The following is a 17,906-nucleotide window of genomic DNA, read 5'->3' on the forward strand; positions in this document are numbered from 1 at the left end:
TCCAGGGTCCCCCACAGGGCAGGTGCTTGCCCCCAGAGAGGGTGAAGATTACCCAGCCAGAGTCAAGGCCAGTGCGGGCAAGGAAAAACGCTCCGGAAAGGGGGGCCCTTAAGAGCTTAAGCGTACCCCCGGGAAAGGGTGACTGATTTCCGGCCAAGCTGGATTGGAAGAAAGGCTCTGGAAGTCCTTCCCATGGAAGGGTCCCTTAAGAGCTGGGTCTGACCCTAAAAAAGGTGATGGTTTCCCGCTAATTGTGGCCATGGAAGTCCTTCCAGGGCGCTTTTGAGAGCTAAAACACACCCCAGAAAGAGTGACCGATTCCTGCTGATTATGGTGGCTCAAGTGGGCATGGAAGAATCGCCCTGGAAGTCCTTCCCACTGGTCCCTTGAGTAGCCGAAGCTGCCCCAGAAAGGGTGACTGATTGCCGCTTGTGGAGGCATCTCGTTTGGGCTTGGAAGAAACGCCCTGGAGGTCTGTTCTTGGGGCCCTTCCAGAGGTCTAGCTGCCCCAGAAAGAGTGACTGATTCCCGCCTATTGTGGCAGCTCGTTTGGGCTTGGAAGAAACGCCCTGGAGGTCTTGTTCTTGGGGTCCTTCAAGAGGTCTAGCTGCCCCAGAAAGAGTGACTGATTCCCGCCTATTGTGGCAGTTGCTGGCAGCTTGTTTTGGCATTCAAGAAACCCTCCATAAGTCTTACCCAGGGGTCCCTTTGGAGCTGAAGCTGCCCCAGACAGGGTGACTGACTCCCGCTTATTGTGGCAGCTCAATTGGGCATGGAAGAAACGCCCTGGAGGTCTTGTTCTTGGGGCCCTTCAAGAGCTCAAGCTGCCCCAGAAAGAGTGACTGATTCCTGCCAGTTGCTGGCAGCTCGTTTTGGCATTCAAGAAACCCTCCGCAAGTCTTACCCAGGGGTCCCTTTAGAGCTGAAGCTGCCCCAGAAAGAGTGACTCCTTCCCCGCTGACTGTGGTGGCTCAAGTGGGCATGGAAGAATCACCCTGGACGTCCTTCCCAATGGTCCCTTGGGCAGCTGAAGCTGCCCCAGACAGGGTGACTGATTCCTGCTAGTTGGGGCAGCACGTTTGGGCATGGAAGAAACGCCCTGGAGGTCTGTTCTTGGGGCCCTTCCAGAGGTCTAGCTGCCCCAGAAAGAGTGACTGATTCCCGCCTATTGTGGCAGCTCGTTTGGGCTTGGAAGAAACGCCCTGGAAGTCCTTCCCACTGGTCCCTTGAGTAGCCGAAGCTGCCCCAGAAAGGGTGACTGATTGCCGCTTGTGGAGGCATCTCGTTTGGGCTTGGAAGAAACGCCCTGGAGGTCTGTTCTTGGGGCCCTTCCAGAGGTCTAGCTGCCCCAGAAAGAGTGACTGATTCCCGCCTATTGTGGCAGCTCGTTTGGGCTTGGAAGAAACGCCCTGGAGGTCTTGTTCTTGGGGTCCTTCAAGAGGTCTAGCTGCCCCAGAAAGAGTGACTGATTCCCGCCTATTGTGGCAGTTGCTGGCAGCTTGTTTTGGCATTCAAGAAACCCTCCATAAGTCTTACCCAGGGGTCCCTTTGGAGCTGAAGCTGCCCCAGACAGGGTGACTGACTCCCGCTTATTGTGGCAGCTCAATTGGGCATGGAAGAAACGCCCTGGAGGTCTTGTTCTTGGGGCCCTTCAAGAGCTCAAGCTGCCCCAGAAAGAGTGACTGATTCCTGCCAGTTGCTGGCAGCTCGTTTTGGCATTCAAGAAACCCTCCGCAAGTCTTACCCAGGGGTCCCTTTAGAGCTGAAGCTGCCCCAGAAAGAGTGACTCCTTCCCCGCTGACTGTGGTGGCTCAAGTGGGCATGGAAGAATCACCCTGGACGTCCTTCCCAATGGTCCCTTGGGCAGCTGAAGCTGCCCCAGACAGGGTGACTGATTCCTGCTAGTTGGGGCAGCACGTTTGGGCATGGAAGAAACGCCCTGGAGGTCTGTTCTTGGGGCCCTTCCAGAGGTCTAGCTGCCCCAGAAAGAGTGACTGATTCCCGCCTATTGTGGCAGCTCGTTTGGGCTTGGAAGAAACGCCCTGGAGGTCTTGTTCTTGGGGTCCTTCAAGAGCTCAAGCTGCCCCAGAAAGAGTGACTGATTCCTGCCAGTTGCTGGCAGCTCGTTTTGGCATTCAAGAAACCCTCCACAAGTCTTACCCAGGGGTCCCTTTAGAGCTGAAGCTGCCCCAGAAAGAGTGACTCCTTCCCCGCTGACTGTGGTGGCTCAAGTGGGCATGGAAGAATCACCCTGGAGGTCCTTCCCAGGGGTCCCTTAAGTAGCTGAGGCTGCCCCAGAAAGAGTGACTGATTCCTGCCAGTTGGGGCAGCTCCTTTGGGCATGGAAGAAATGCCCTGGAGGTCTTTTCTTGGGGTCCTTCAAGAGCTCAAGCTGCCCCGGAAAGAGTGACTGATTCCTGCCAATTGCTGGCAGCTCGTTCGGGCATGGAAGAAATGCCCTGGAGGTATTCTCTTGGGCTCCTTCAAGAGATCAAGCTGCCCCGGAAAGAGTGACATATTCCTGCCAGTTGCTGGCAGCTCGTTAGGGCATTCAAGAAACCCTCTGGAAGTCTTTCCCAGGGGTCCATTTTGAGCTGAAGCCGCCCCCGGAAAGAGTGACTGATTCCCCGCCGACTGTGGTGGCTCAAGTGGGCATGGAAGAAACACCCTGGAGGTCTTTTCTTGGGCTACTTCAAGAGCTCAAGCTGTCCCAGAAAGAGTGACTGATCCCTGCCAGGAGCTGGCAGCTCGCGTGGGCGTTCAAGAAGCCCCCTGGAAGTCTTTTTCCAGGGTTCCCTTCAGAGCTGAAGCTGCCCCCGGAAAGAGTGGCTGGTTCCTGCCAATTGCTGGCAGCTCGTTCGGGCACGCAAGAAACTCTCTGGAGGTCTTTCCCAGGGTTCCCTTTAGAGCTGAAGCTGCCCCAAAAAGAGTGACTGATTCCCGCTGATTGTGGTGGCTCAAGTGGGCATGAAAGAATCACCCTGGAGGTCCTTCCCAATGGTCCCTTAAGTAGCTGAAGCTACCCCACAAAGAGTGACTGATTCCTGCTAGTTGGGGCAGCTCCTTTGGGCATGGAAGAAATGCCCTGGAGGTCTTTTCTTGGGGTCCTTCAAGAGCTCAAGCTGCCCCAGAAAGAGTGACTGATTCCTGCCAGTTGCTGGCAGCTCGTTTTGGCATTCAAGAAACCCTCCGCAAGTCTTACCCAGGGGTCCCTTTAGAGCTGAAGCTGCCCCAGAAAGAGTGACTCCTTCCCCGCTGACTGTGGTGGCTCAAGTGGGCATGGAAGAATCACCCTGGAGGTCCTTCCCAGGGGGTCCCTTAAGTAGCTGAGGCTGCCCCAGAAAGAGTGACTGATTCCTGCTAGTTGGGGCAGCTCGTTTGGGATTGGAAGAAATGCCCTGGATGTCTTTTCTTGGGCTCCTTCAAGAGCTCAAGCTGCCCCAGAAGGAGTGACTGATGTGGTGGCTCACGCGGGCATGGAAGAAATGCCATGCAAGTCCTTTCCAGGGGTTCCTTTAGAGCTGGAGCTGCCCCAAAAAAGAGTCACTGATTCCCGCTGACTGTGGTGGCTCATACGGGCATGGAAGAAACGCCCTGGAAGTCTTTTCCCAAGGCTCAAGCAGGTAAAGGAAGACAGGTTGATCTCCGAGGCCGGCCCAGACAAAATCCTGGTCTGGACTTCTGAAGGGGGGATGGCAACTACACTGACTTGGTCGGAAAAGTCTCTCAAACAGGGGCTTTTCAAGTACCCTCATTGGGCACCAGCGGCCCATAGTCACGTCTCTTTGCCGTATTCAAGCTTGGAGTTTGTTTTTGGTCACCAACGGCTCTTAGTTAAGCCTAAAATGTTATGTCTGTCTGTCTGTCAGCAAATGTGCTGGAGGTTTAAGGGTTAAAAATTAGTACCTGTTATGCTTGCCGACATTGTATTATTTGTGGCGTAGATTGCGGCTCCTACTGCTGACAGTTTGTGGGTATCGCTTCTCGGCCTTTTGGCTAAGATCAAGTGTAGTATCTGTTCTTATCAGTTTAATATCTGATACGTGCCCTACCCGGGCACTATATATTAAATTGATTTTTGCAGCTGGGAGATGGGTTAGGGGCTTGCTCCACCCACTCCACGCATCGACCTGGTATTGCAGTACCTCCGGGAACGGTGCACTCATTAAGCGGTGAACAGCAGAACTAGATTGCATGAAATTTAACATAACGTTAGATTGAATGTAGGGACTTGCGCTTCTTTGCGATTAGGTATCTGTCTTATGCGCTCGTTTAGACAGTGAGCATGAACAACCCTCTTGGCAGGATCCTCTTATTCTAGTCCATGAGCCACGATGCACATATTGCAACTCAGGGAGGAAAAAAAAATAAATAAAAAAAATCCATCCAAAATTCCCAATCAGGACCTAAGTCTGACCTGGGGGATGGTGGGTCCAGAGAGCTGTGGAGAGGATAATTCCCAATCAGGACCCAAGTCTGACCTGGGGGATGGTGGGTCCAGAGAGCTGTGGCGAGGATAATTCCCAATCAGGACCCAAGTCTGACCTGGGGGATGGTGGGTCCAGAGAGCTGTGCAGAGGATTTGAAAAATGGCAAAGTATGAAACCCCCCGCTCCTGTCGCATTCACCCAGGGTCCAAAGCGCCGGGCCGGGGCCCCAACTCCCAGCCTACGAGTGGGGACGTCCCGCGCCTAGAGGTACATGCCCTTTGGGGCACCAGCGGCACGCAAGGCTGGCACCTGCGGTTAACCAAGTCAATGTTCCCGGGCTTAAGTTTGGGCTACCCGGGCACTGCTGGAGAACAGGTGTTCCTCCAGGGTCCCCCACAGGGCAGGTGCTTGCCCCCAGAGAGGGTGAAGATTACCCAGCCAGAGTCAAGGCCAGTGCGGGCAAGGAAAAACGCTCCGGAAAGGGGGGCCCTTAAGAGCTTAAGCGTACCCCCGGGAAAGGGTGACTGATTTCCGGCCAAGCTGGATTGGAAGAAAGGCTCTGGAAGTCCTTCCCATGGAAGGGTCCCTTAAGAGCTGGGTCTGACCCTAAAAAAGGTGATGGTTTCCCGCTAATTGTGGCCATGGAAGTCCTTCCAGGGCGCTTTTGAGAGCTAAAACACACCCCAGAAAGAGTGACCGATTCCTGCTGATTATGGTGGCTCAAGTGGGCATGGAAGAATCGCCCTGGAAGTCCTTCCCACTGGTCCCTTGAGTAGCCGAAGCTGCCCCAGAAAGGGTGACTGATTGCCGCTTGTGGAGGCATCTCGTTTGGGCTTGGAAGAAACGCCCTGGAGGTCTGTTCTTGGGGCCCTTCCAGAGGTCTAGCTGCCCCAGAAAGAGTGACTGATTCCCGCCTATTGTGGCAGCTCGTTTGGGCTTGGAAGAAACGCCCTGGAGGTCTTGTTCTTGGGGTCCTTCAAGAGGTCTAGCTGCCCCAGAAAGAGTGACTGATTCCCGCCTATTGTGGCAGTTGCTGGCAGCTTGTTTTGGCATTCAAGAAACCCTCCATAAGTCTTACCCAGGGGTCCCTTTGGAGCTGAAGCTGCCCCAGACAGGGTGACTGACTCCCGCTTATTGTGGCAGCTCAATTGGGCATGGAAGAAACGCCCTGGAGGTCTTGTTCTTGGGGCCCTTCAAGAGCTCAAGCTGCCCCAGAAAGAGTGACTGATTCCTGCCAGTTGCTGGCAGCTCGTTTTGGCATTCAAGAAACCCTCCGCAAGTCTTACCCAGGGGTCCCTTTAGAGCTGAAGCTGCCCCAGAAAGAGTGACTCCTTCCCCGCTGACTGTGGTGGCTCAAGTGGGCATGGAAGAATCACCCTGGACGTCCTTCCCAATGGTCCCTTGGGCAGCTGAAGCTGCCCCAGACAGGGTGACTGATTCCTGCTAGTTGGGGCAGCACGTTTGGGCATGGAAGAAACGCCCTGGAGGTCTGTTCTTGGGGCCCTTCCAGAGGTCTAGCTGCCCCAGAAAGAGTGACTGATTCCCGCCTATTGTGGCAGCTCGTTTGGGCTTGGAAGAAACGCCCTGGAAGTCCTTCCCACTGGTCCCTTGAGTAGCCGAAGCTGCCCCAGAAAGGGTGACTGATTGCCGCTTGTGGAGGCATCTCGTTTGGGCTTGGAAGAAACGCCCTGGAGGTCTGTTCTTGGGGCCCTTCCAGAGGTCTAGCTGCCCCAGAAAGAGTGACTGATTCCCGCCTATTGTGGCAGCTCGTTTGGGCTTGGAAGAAACGCCCTGGAGGTCTTGTTCTTGGGGTCCTTCAAGAGGTCTAGCTGCCCCAGAAAGAGTGACTGATTCCCGCCTATTGTGGCAGTTGCTGGCAGCTTGTTTTGGCATTCAAGAAACCCTCCATAAGTCTTACCCAGGGGTCCCTTTGGAGCTGAAGCTGCCCCAGACAGGGTGACTGACTCCCGCTTATTGTGGCAGCTCAATTGGGCATGGAAGAAACGCCCTGGAGGTCTTGTTCTTGGGGCCCTTCAAGAGCTCAAGCTGCCCCAGAAAGAGTGACTGATTCCTGCCAGTTGCTGGCAGCTCGTTTTGGCATTCAAGAAACCCTCCGCAAGTCTTACCCAGGGGTCCCTTTAGAGCTGAAGCTGCCCCAGAAAGAGTGACTCCTTCCCCGCTGACTGTGGTGGCTCAAGTGGGCATGGAAGAATCACCCTGGACGTCCTTCCCAATGGTCCCTTGGGCAGCTGAAGCTGCCCCAGACAGGGTGACTGATTCCTGCTAGTTGGGGCAGCACGTTTGGGCATGGAAGAAACGCCCTGGAGGTCTGTTCTTGGGGCCCTTCCAGAGGTCTAGCTGCCCCAGAAAGAGTGACTGATTCCCGCCTATTGTGGCAGCTCGTTTGGGCTTGGAAGAAACGCCCTGGAGGTCTTGTTCTTGGGGTCCTTCAAGAGCTCAAGCTGCCCCAGAAAGAGTGACTGATTCCTGCCAGTTGCTGGCAGCTCGTTTTGGCATTCAAGAAACCCTCCACAAGTCTTACCCAGGGGTCCCTTTAGAGCTGAAGCTGCCCCAGAAAGAGTGACTCCTTCCCCGCTGACTGTGGTGGCTCAAGTGGGCATGGAAGAATCACCCTGGAGGTCCTTCCCAGGGGTCCCTTAAGTAGCTGAGGCTGCCCCAGAAAGAGTGACTGATTCCTGCCAGTTGGGGCAGCTCCTTTGGGCATGGAAGAAATGCCCTGGAGGTCTTTTCTTGGGGTCCTTCAAGAGCTCAAGCTGCCCCGGAAAGAGTGACTGATTCCTGCCAATTGCTGGCAGCTCGTTCGGGCATGGAAGAAATGCCCTGGAGGTATTCTCTTGGGCTCCTTCAAGAGATCAAGCTGCCCCGGAAAGAGTGACATATTCCTGCCAGTTGCTGGCAGCTCGTTAGGGCATTCAAGAAACCCTCTGGAAGTCTTTCCCAGGGGTCCATTTTGAGCTGAAGCCGCCCCCGGAAAGAGTGACTGATTCCCCGCCGACTGTGGTGGCTCAAGTGGGCATGGAAGAAACACCCTGGAGGTCTTTTCTTGGGCTACTTCAAGAGCTCAAGCTGTCCCAGAAAGAGTGACTGATCCCTGCCAGGAGCTGGCAGCTCGCGTGGGCGTTCAAGAAGCCCCCTGGAAGTCTTTTTCCAGGGTTCCCTTCAGAGCTGAAGCTGCCCCCGGAAAGAGTGGCTGGTTCCTGCCAATTGCTGGCAGCTCGTTCGGGCACGCAAGAAACTCTCTGGAGGTCTTTCCCAGGGTTCCCTTTAGAGCTGAAGCTGCCCCAAAAAGAGTGACTGATTCCCGCTGATTGTGGTGGCTCAAGTGGGCATGAAAGAATCACCCTGGAGGTCCTTCCCAATGGTCCCTTAAGTAGCTGAAGCTACCCCACAAAGAGTGACTGATTCCTGCTAGTTGGGGCAGCTCCTTTGGGCATGGAAGAAATGCCCTGGAGGTCTTTTCTTGGGGTCCTTCAAGAGCTCAAGCTGCCCCAGAAAGAGTGACTGATTCCTGCCAGTTGCTGGCAGCTCGTTTTGGCATTCAAGAAACCCTCCGCAAGTCTTACCCAGGGGTCCCTTTAGAGCTGAAGCTGCCCCAGAAAGAGTGACTCCTTCCCCGCTGACTGTGGTGGCTCAAGTGGGCATGGAAGAATCACCCTGGAGGTCCTTCCCAGGGGGTCCCTTAAGTAGCTGAGGCTGCCCCAGAAAGAGTGACTGATTCCTGCTAGTTGGGGCAGCTCGTTTGGGATTGGAAGAAATGCCCTGGATGTCTTTTCTTGGGCTCCTTCAAGAGCTCAAGCTGCCCCAGAAGGAGTGACTGATGTGGTGGCTCACGCGGGCATGGAAGAAATGCCATGCAAGTCCTTTCCAGGGGTTCCTTTAGAGCTGGAGCTGCCCCAAAAAAGAGTCACTGATTCCCGCTGACTGTGGTGGCTCATACGGGCATGGAAGAAACGCCCTGGAAGTCTTTTCCCAAGGCTCAAGCAGGTAAAGGAAGACAGGTTGATCTCCGAGGCCGGCCCAGACAAAATCCTGGTCTGGACTTCTGAAGGGGGGATGGCAACTACACTGACTTGGTCGGAAAAGTCTCTCAAACAGGGGCTTTTCAAGTACCCTCATTGGGCACCAGCGGCCCATAGTCACGTCTCTTTGCCGTATTCAAGCTTGGAGTTTGTTTTTGGTCACCAACGGCTCTTAGTTAAGCCTAAAATGTTATGTCTGTCTGTCTGTCAGCAAATGTGCTGGAGGTTTAAGGGTTAAAAATTAGTACCTGTTATGCTTGCCGACATTGTATTATTTGTGGCGTAGATTGCGGCTCCTACTGCTGACAGTTTGTGGGTATCGCTTCTCGGCCTTTTGGCTAAGATCAAGTGTAGTATCTGTTCTTATCAGTATTATACTTGGGCTTACCTCGCGGGCAGTGACAGCGATCGCCTCTTGGAGGTTTCCTGGCTCACAATTACTCCTGTGTTGTGAGCCCTCAACCCTTGAGAGGTAAAGGAATTGCACTTTTTAAGGTAAGACGTTTTAAGTATTTATTGGCTATTTATTGTGGTTTTAGTGTTTTAGTGTGTTTTAAGCTGTTGGTGCCTCCACCATGTCGGCTGCTCGTGCCGGCGTGAGGAGGCACCACAGCGTACGCTTTTTATTAAAAGAAAAAAATGGTAAGCTCCTGGAGATGTCCAGACTGGACTTCTCCAGGAAGCTGATACAAAAAACCTTAAATTTTAGACCTGAAGACCTGAATTGTATAGTGACTCTGCCTCTAGGAAAAGGATTTGATGTTAGTTTTAGAGCTGCTTCCCTATTAAATGACTTCTGGCAAAGGTTTGATGCGGTTAAGATCCAGTTTTCCATGTTTACTGTGGAAAAACTTTCTGACAACACACTTAAAACTGTGATTGTCAGAATGTTTAATGAAACAGTTACTGGAGATGACATTTGTGTGTGGCTGGGCAGATATTGCACTGTTCGAGGCCAGCCAGTCAAGGTGCTAGATGAGGATGGCATCTGGAATTGCTCCTGGCGAATTCCCATTAAACAATGGGAAGATGCCGGGGGCTACCAGGGCCTGAGACATCTGCCCTCAATGATTGTGCTTGGAGAGAACAGGGGCTACATTCATTATCAGGGGATGCCCAAATTGTGCAGAAAGTGTGGGAAGAATGGGCATCTCGCTGAAGCATGCCAGGAGTTAATCTGTGGGAAGTGCAGAGAAGTTGGTCACAGTTTTGAGCAGTGCACCAATGGCAGGCGGTGCAATCTGTGTGGAGAAGAAAACCATCTCTTCAGAGATTGCCCAAAAAGCTTTGCCAACAAGCTGAAAAACAACAAAATGGCCGCCCCACAAGCAAGCATGGTTGAACAAAGGGAGGAGGCGGTCCCTGTGGTTTTGGCGGGAAATTCCCTGCCAGCCACAGGAACCGGCCAGGAAGAAGGAAATGGGGCGGCCATAGGGGCGGAGTCACCCATTTTATTTGAACAGAGGGAGGAAGCCCCTCCCCAACAAAGTGTGACACAAAATGTAACAGCCAATGAGGAGGAGGAAACGGCTTCCTCTCTCCTCACCGTCTCTGAGGCAAGTGTTGACGCTAGTCAAAGTGAAACTCAGTGTTCACTTCCTTATGCTCAGATGCAGAAACGGGCTGCGAGATCTCCTCTAGAAATGGAGGAGAAAAGACTAAGGGCTTCAGAGCGGCTAGATAGTTCCAAATCGGAAGATCTAGACCGCTCATGGCCCTTAGGTTCTCCTAATGGAGTTTCATTTCTGCATGTAAAGCTAAGATCATCATCACCGAAGGAGCCACAAGAGGTCTTCTCTGTGGCTTCTGAAGTGGTTAGCATCTCCTCCCCTGACCCAACACCTGTTGGGATAGGTGAAGAGCAGATGCAACAAGACATAACCTGATTTTTATCTTGTTTTTAAAACCATTGATATCTTTGTAAACTAACTGTAACTCTTTTAAATGTTCATATCCCCTTTTCATCTGCTCATGGCCCTTACTATTTCCACTATTAATGTGAGAAGTGTGAGGAGCCCCATTCGAGCACAAAGCGTTTTATCTTTTTTAAAACTCTTAAAGTCTGACGTGTTTTTATTACAAGAATGTGCCTTACCTTTTATCTCTAATTACAGAAAGTGGGAAGACGTGTGGACCCCAGGTCCCTCCCTATGGAGCGGATCGAACCAAAACAAAAATGATGGGGTCGCAATTTTAATAAACAATCCCAACATTCTGGTGAAGGGTACCACTGTGGTGAGAGATGGGCGGGCCTTTTTAGTAACACTGACTTTTTTAGGAAGAGATTTTAATGTTTTAAATATATACGGACACACTGATAAAAACGAGAGATATGAACTTTTAGAAGACTTGCAGCCCCACATGCTTGGTAAACCTCCCCTAGTGGTGGCAGGGGATTTTAATTGTATTCTAACACAGAAAGACAGGAAAAAGGCAGATTTTAAATTGGACAAAACATCAACTCTTTTAAACAATTTAGTTAAAGATTTTAAATTAGTTGACTGTTTTAGACAAGTGCATCCAAGAGAGGAAGGCTTCACTTGGTTCAGTAGTGACAGCACCAGTGCCTCTCGAATAGACTATATTTTTACAAGAGATTTCCCGCCCGTGGATGCTACATTGACCCCCACCTTTTTTTCTGATCACACAATACTATCCTGCACTCTGTCACTTCCCCCTGGTGTGACGATAGGCGGAGGGCTGTGGAAGCTGAACTGCTCCCTGTTGGAAGAGGAGGAAGTGGTTAAAGGATATAGGGAGCAGTTCAGCCAATGGCTGACCCTCCAGGACTTTTATGATACACGAGCACAGTGGTGGGAAATGGTTAAAGGGAGGACAAAAACATATTTTAAAAAAATAGGAAAACAGAAAAAAAACAAAAGGAAAAAACGCATGTTGGGGCTGCAAAAACGTTTACAAAGATATTTTAACCTTTTAAACATGGGCTTTGATTTTAACAATGAAATTAAAGAAGTTAAAAAAGAGATGTTGGTTTTAGCAGAGGAAAATAGCAGGGGAGTGATTTTAAGAGCAAAAGAGAAAAAAATTGAAGAAAATGAAAAGTGTACAAGATATTTTTTTAAAAAAATAATCACAAAGGGAGGGGGGATATCAAAGATAAAAAACGACGAGGGGACTATTTTAAATACCACAGAGGGGGTTTTAAAAGAAGTCGAAAAGTTTTACGAAAACTTATATGGGAAAAAAATAGTACACGAGGACGCTTCAAATGAGGTTTTAAATTTTTTAGACAAAAAAGTACAAAAAGAAAAACATTCAGTTTTAACCCAAGATTTTAAGAAAGAAGATTTAGATAAAGCTCTTAAAAGTTTTAAAAAGGGGAAGTCTCCAGGAATGGACGGTCTTCCCCTGGAGTTTTATCAATGTTTCTGGGACATTTTAGCTGGGGTTTTACTGACTGTTTTTAATGAATTTGAAAATTTTAACAAACTACCTGCGGATTTTAGATTAGGAATAGTTTCTCTGCTTTTTAAAAAAGATGACAAGACAATTTTAAAAAATTGGCGACCAATTACTCTTTTAAACACTGATTATAAATTTTTTACAAAGATTTTAGCGACAAGGATGTCGACAGTTTTAGAGGATGTAATCCACCCGGATCAAGCCTGTGCTGTGCCCGGGAGGAAGATCACGGACAGCCTATTGCTGATCCGAGATGCCATCTGTTACGCGAGAGACAGAAACATTCGTCTAGCCGTGGTAAATTTAGATTTTGAAAAAGCATTTGACAGAGTCTCGCACCAGTACTTGTTACAAGTACTGGAAAAAATGGGGTTCCCGGGAAGATTTTTAGCATGGGTGGGACTGCTGTACAACGACCTTGTCAGCAAAATCATTGTAAATGGGCATTTAACAAAAGCAGTAAATATCTGCAGTGGCGTCCGTCAAGGGTGTCCGTTATCCCCACTCCTGTATGTGGTTTGTATTGAACCACTGGCACAGCTCTTGAGAAGGGATAAATGGATTACAGGTTTTAAAATTCCGGGGGGGTTGACAGCATCTTGTGTTTTATATATGGACGACGTTACCCTTTTAACGACAGACCTCACCTCGGCCCGAAGAGCTATGGATTTGACCGATTTCTACGGTCGGGCCTCGGGAGCCAGATTAAACCGAAAAAAGTCGAGGCCCAGCTCTTCGGGCCGTGGGGTAACGTCGTCACAGAGGGACTAGAGCTGACTTTTAAGGAAAATGATTTTAAAATTTTAGGGGTAAAATTTGACAAAGAGGGTGGGGGAGGGCAAAATTGGAACGACATTTTAACAAAGGTAAACCAAAAGTTGGGATTCTGGGGGTTACGAAAATTAACAATGGAGGGTAAAATTTTGATTTTTAAATCCGTAATTTTACCACTCATTTTACTTGTTTCTTCTGTTTTTAGTCCACCAAGACGTTTTATCAGGAAGTTGGAAAGGGCGGTGTTTTATTTCCTGTGGGGATCCAAGTGGGAGCGCCTAAGAAGAACAGAGTTAAAGAAAAAGCCCGAACATGGTGGAAAAGGCCTCCCGGATCCCCACCTGTTTTTAGGCAGCCGCTTCACCGCCCTGCATTTTAGTTACGCGTTGACCCCATCCAGAGAAAACAAGACGGCTGCCATGACTCGCTTCTGGATGGGGTCCTACCTGAGAACCCTGAAAGTTTTAGCAGTGGACCTTAAGTACCCAGTGTCTTTTAATTTACCTAGGGAGTATGATTTTATAAAGAAATTTTTAAAGAAGTATGTTTTAGAGACTAACGATGTCACCATTTTAACTAACCACAAGGCTCTCATTTCTCTTGTGCAGGATCGAGAGACGGTGAGTCGGGTCCCGGGCCTCACATTATGTGAGGCCCAACAAGTGTGGAGGAACGCGGCCCACCCAGCTCTCCAGAACGGACACAAGGACCTGTTGTGGATGGTGGCACATGAGATCCTCCCGGTCAGGGCGGTCATGCACTCCAGAGGCATGGCCAGAAACCCCGTCTGCCCACGGCCTGGGTGTGGATGCCCAGAGACCGTGCGGCACCTGCTCTGGGAGTGCGGCGCTGCGCGGGACCTGTGGGCCAGGACCGGCCCCCTGTATCATCAGTACCTGCCGGCGGGGAGGGCCCAGATGGACTACCACCTTATCATCCATGGGGTGGGCCAGGGCGTGAAAGACATGACAAAACAGGACTTTACATCGCTCTGGCTCACCCTGACCGCCATCAAGGATGCCATCTGGGTCACAAGAAACCTGCTGGTGGGGAAGCAGGTCACGGTACCCCTGCAAGGGACAAAGGGACTGATAACAACCACGCTACAGGGGTACCGGACCTTGACAAGAGGCCAAGGGGGCCGGGGTCGCACGGAGGAGGTCCCGGCCGCCACCGTACCTGGCCGCCCGTAGATGCACCCTCACCACTCTGGCTACGGGAACAGCGGGCCAGCAGGCCAGAGGAGGGGGATCTCCGCTATGCCCTTGAAACACAGGGGCTGTGACCGTCCTGGAGAGTTGGTGTGAATGGACTTTTTTTTTGGTATGACTCACCCTCGATCCTGGACAAAGAAATGATTTTATCTTCTTATTGTTACTATTGCTTTTCATGCATTTTTTAACGGACTGGTTTTTATCACCTTTTTTATCAACATCTACGCCAAGGACTTTTTTTTTACATAACACACGCACACACAAAAGACTTTCGCACAACATACACTTTTATTTCCTCCACAAACCCTGATTTTAAAGTGTTTTTGTTAAGTGCCATATGTCTTTTAATGTGTATTGAAATGTTTTAAAATGTGTGTTTTATGTTTCAATTCATTTTTACTAAGTCCTGCGTTGTTAAAATGGTGACTAGACCGTGATTCTTTTTTAGACCCGTTTTAATTTTTATTGAACAGCTTGTTTTTTAGTCTTTCATTTGTTTGCCTTTTTTTTAAAAAAAAAAAAAAACATGTCCGCTATACACTTGACATTTTATGTTCATTTAAAGTACTTTTGCAAGTATTTATTTACTTATTTATTTATTTATTTATTTATTTATTTATGTATATATTTATTCATTTTTTATTTATTTACTGTTAAGTACTCAAATGAAACTAAGTGAAAAGATATGTTTTTAAATATGATTGTGATGTAAGAAACAAATGGGAAACGCTGTCAATAAATTTTTTTCGAAAGAAAAAAATCTGTTCTTATCAGTTTAATATCTGATACGTGCCCTACCCGGGCACTATATATTAAATTGATTTTTGCAGCTGGGAGATGGGTTAGGGGCTTGCTCCACCCACTCCACGCATCGACCTGGTATTGCAGTACCTCCGGGAACGGTGCACTCATTAAGCGGTGAACAGCAGAACTAGATTGCATGAAATTTAACATAACGTTAGATTGAATGTAGGGACTTGCGCTTCTTTGCGATTAGGTATCTGTCTTATGCGCTCGTTTAGACAGTGAGCATGAACAACCCTCTTGGCAGGATCCTCTTATTCTAGTCCATGAGCCACGATGCACATATTGCAACTCAGGGAGGAAAAAAAAATAAATAAAAAAAATCCATCCAAAATTCCCAATCAGGACCTAAGTCTGACCTGGGGGATGGTGGGTCCAGAGAGCTGTGGAGAGGATAATTCCCAATCAGGACCCAAGTCTGACCTGGGGGATGGTGGGTCCAGAGAGCTGTGGCGAGGATAATTCCCAATCAGGACCCAAGTCTGACCTGGGGGATGGTGGGTCCAGAGAGCTGTGCAGAGGATTTGAAAAATGGCAAAGTATGAAACCCCCCGCTCCTGTCGCATTCACCCAGGGTCCAAAGCGCCGGGCCGGGGCCCCAACTCCCAGCCTACGAGTGGGGACGTCCCGCGCCTAGAGGTACATGCCCTTTGGGGCACCAGCGGCACGCAAGGCTGGCACCTGCGGTTAACCAAGTCAATGTTCCCGGGCTTAAGTTTGGGCTACCCGGGCACTGCTGGAGAACAGGTGTTCCTCCAGGGTCCCCCACAGGGCAGGTGCTTGCCCCCAGAGAGGGTGAAGATTACCCAGCCAGAGTCAAGGCCAGTGCGGGCAAGGAAAAACGCTCCGGAAAGGGGGGCCCTTAAGAGCTTAAGCGTACCCCCGGGAAAGGGTGACTGATTTCCGGCCAAGCTGGATTGGAAGAAAGGCTCTGGAAGTCCTTCCCATGGAAGGGTCCCTTAAGAGCTGGGTCTGACCCTAAAAAAGGTGATGGTTTCCCGCTAATTGTGGCCATGGAAGTCCTTCCAGGGCGCTTTTGAGAGCTAAAACACACCCCAGAAAGAGTGACCGATTCCTGCTGATTATGGTGGCTCAAGTGGGCATGGAAGAATCGCCCTGGAAGTCCTTCCCACTGGTCCCTTGAGTAGCCGAAGCTGCCCCAGAAAGGGTGACTGATTGCCGCTTGTGGAGGCATCTCGTTTGGGCTTGGAAGAAACGCCCTGGAGGTCTGTTCTTGGGGCCCTTCCAGAGGTCTAGCTGCCCCAGAAAGAGTGACTGATTCCCGCCTATTGTGGCAGCTCGTTTGGGCTTGGAAGAAACGCCCTGGAGGTCTTGTTCTTGGGGTCCTTCAAGAGGTCTAGCTGCCCCAGAAAGAGTGACTGATTCCCGCCTATTGTGGCAGTTGCTGGCAGCTTGTTTTGGCATTCAAGAAACCCTCCATAAGTCTTACCCAGGGGTCCCTTTGGAGCTGAAGCTGCCCCAGACAGGGTGACTGACTCCCGCTTATTGTGGCAGCTCAATTGGGCATGGAAGAAACGCCCTGGAGGTCTTGTTCTTGGGGCCCTTCAAGAGCTCAAGCTGCCCCAGAAAGAGTGACTGATTCCTGCCAGTTGCTGGCAGCTCGTTTTGGCATTCAAGAAACCCTCCGCAAGTCTTACCCAGGGGTCCCTTTAGAGCTGAAGCTGCCCCAGAAAGAGTGACTCCTTCCCCGCTGACTGTGGTGGCTCAAGTGGGCATGGAAGAATCACCCTGGACGTCCTTCCCAATGGTCCCTTGGGCAGCTGAAGCTGCCCCAGACAGGGTGACTGATTCCTGCTAGTTGGGGCAGCACGTTTGGGCATGGAAGAAACGCCCTGGAGGTCTGTTCTTGGGGCCCTTCCAGAGGTCTAGCTGCCCCAGAAAGAGTGACTGATTCCCGCCTATTGTGGCAGCTCGTTTGGGCTTGGAAGAAACGCCCTGGAAGTCCTTCCCACTGGTCCCTTGAGTAGCCGAAGCTGCCCCAGAAAGGGTGACTGATTGCCGCTTGTGGAGGCATCTCGTTTGGGCTTGGAAGAAACGCCCTGGAGGTCTGTTCTTGGGGCCCTTCCAGAGGTCTAGCTGCCCCAGAAAGAGTGACTGATTCCCGCCTATTGTGGCAGCTCGTTTGGGCTTGGAAGAAACGCCCTGGAGGTCTTGTTCTTGGGGTCCTTCAAGAGGTCTAGCTGCCCCAGAAAGAGTGACTGATTCCCGCCTATTGTGGCAGTTGCTGGCAGCTTGTTTTGGCATTCAAGAAACCCTCCATAAGTCTTACCCAGGGGTCCCTTTGGAGCTGAAGCTGCCCCAGACAGGGTGACTGACTCCCGCTTATTGTGGCAGCTCAATTGGGCATGGAAGAAACGCCCTGGAGGTCTTGTTCTTGGGGCCCTTCAAGAGCTCAAGCTGCCCCAGAAAGAGTGACTGATTCCTGCCAGTTGCTGGCAGCTCGTTTTGGCATTCAAGAAACCCTCCGCAAGTCTTACCCAGGGGTCCCTTTAGAGCTGAAGCTGCCCCAGAAAGAGTGACTCCTTCCCCGCTGACTGTGGTGGCTCAAGTGGGCATGGAAGAATCACCCTGGACGTCCTTCCCAATGGTCCCTTGGGCAGCTGAAGCTGCCCCAGACAGGGTGACTGATTCCTGCTAGTTGGGGCAGCACGTTTGGGCATGGAAGAAACGCCCTGGAGGTCTGTTCTTGGGGCCCTTCCAGAGGTCTAGCTGCCCCAGAAAGAGTGACTGATTCCCGCCTATTGTGGCAGCTCGTTTGGGCTTGGAAGAAACGCCCTGGAGGTCTTGTTCTTGGGGTCCTTCAAGAGCTCAAGCTGCCCCAGAAAGAGTGACTGATTCCTGCCAGTTGCTGGCAGCTCGTTTTGGCATTCAAGAAACCCTCCACAAGTCTTACCCAGGGGTCCCTTTAGAGCTGAAGCTGCCCCAGAAAGAGTGACTCCTTCCCCGCTGACTGTGGTGGCTCAAGTGGGCATGGAAGAATCACCCTGGAGGTCCTTCCCAGGGGTCCCTTAAGTAGCTGAGGCTGCCCCAGAAAGAGTGACTGATTCCTGCCAGTTGGGGCAGCTCCTTTGGGCATGGAAGAAATGCCCTGGAGGTCTTTTCTTGGGGTCCTTCAAGAGCTCAAGCTGCCCCGGAAAGAGTGACTGATTCCTGCCAATTGCTGGCAGCTCGTTCGGGCATGGAAGAAATGCCCTGGAGGT

General features: G+C 50.9%; 3 non-coding genes across 3 annotated transcripts; all 3 read left to right on the plus strand.

Annotated features, from left to right (window-relative positions):
- Window positions 1-3,976: 3,976 nt before the first annotated feature.
- Window positions 3,977-4,167, plus strand: LOC141379405 (U2 spliceosomal RNA). Its single transcript, XR_012396010.1, has one exon. It is a non-coding gene; the product is annotated as a U2 spliceosomal RNA (small nuclear RNA).
- A 4,621-nt stretch (window positions 4,168-8,788) lies between these two features.
- On the plus strand, window positions 8,789-8,974 carry LOC141379454 (U2 spliceosomal RNA). The gene has a single exon (XR_012396094.1). It is a non-coding gene; the product is annotated as a U2 spliceosomal RNA (small nuclear RNA).
- Window positions 8,975-14,606: 5,632 nt separating this feature from the next.
- LOC141379421 (U2 spliceosomal RNA) lies at window positions 14,607-14,794 on the plus strand. The gene has a single exon (XR_012396024.1). It is a non-coding gene; the product is annotated as a U2 spliceosomal RNA (small nuclear RNA).
- Window positions 14,795-17,906: the final 3,112 nt, after the last annotated feature.

Source organism: Danio rerio, chromosome 2 (assembly GCF_049306965.1).
Source record: "Danio rerio strain Tuebingen ecotype United States chromosome 2, GRCz12tu, whole genome shotgun sequence".
In the NCBI taxonomy this organism is placed as follows: Eukaryota; Metazoa; Chordata; class Actinopteri; order Cypriniformes; family Danionidae; genus Danio; species Danio rerio.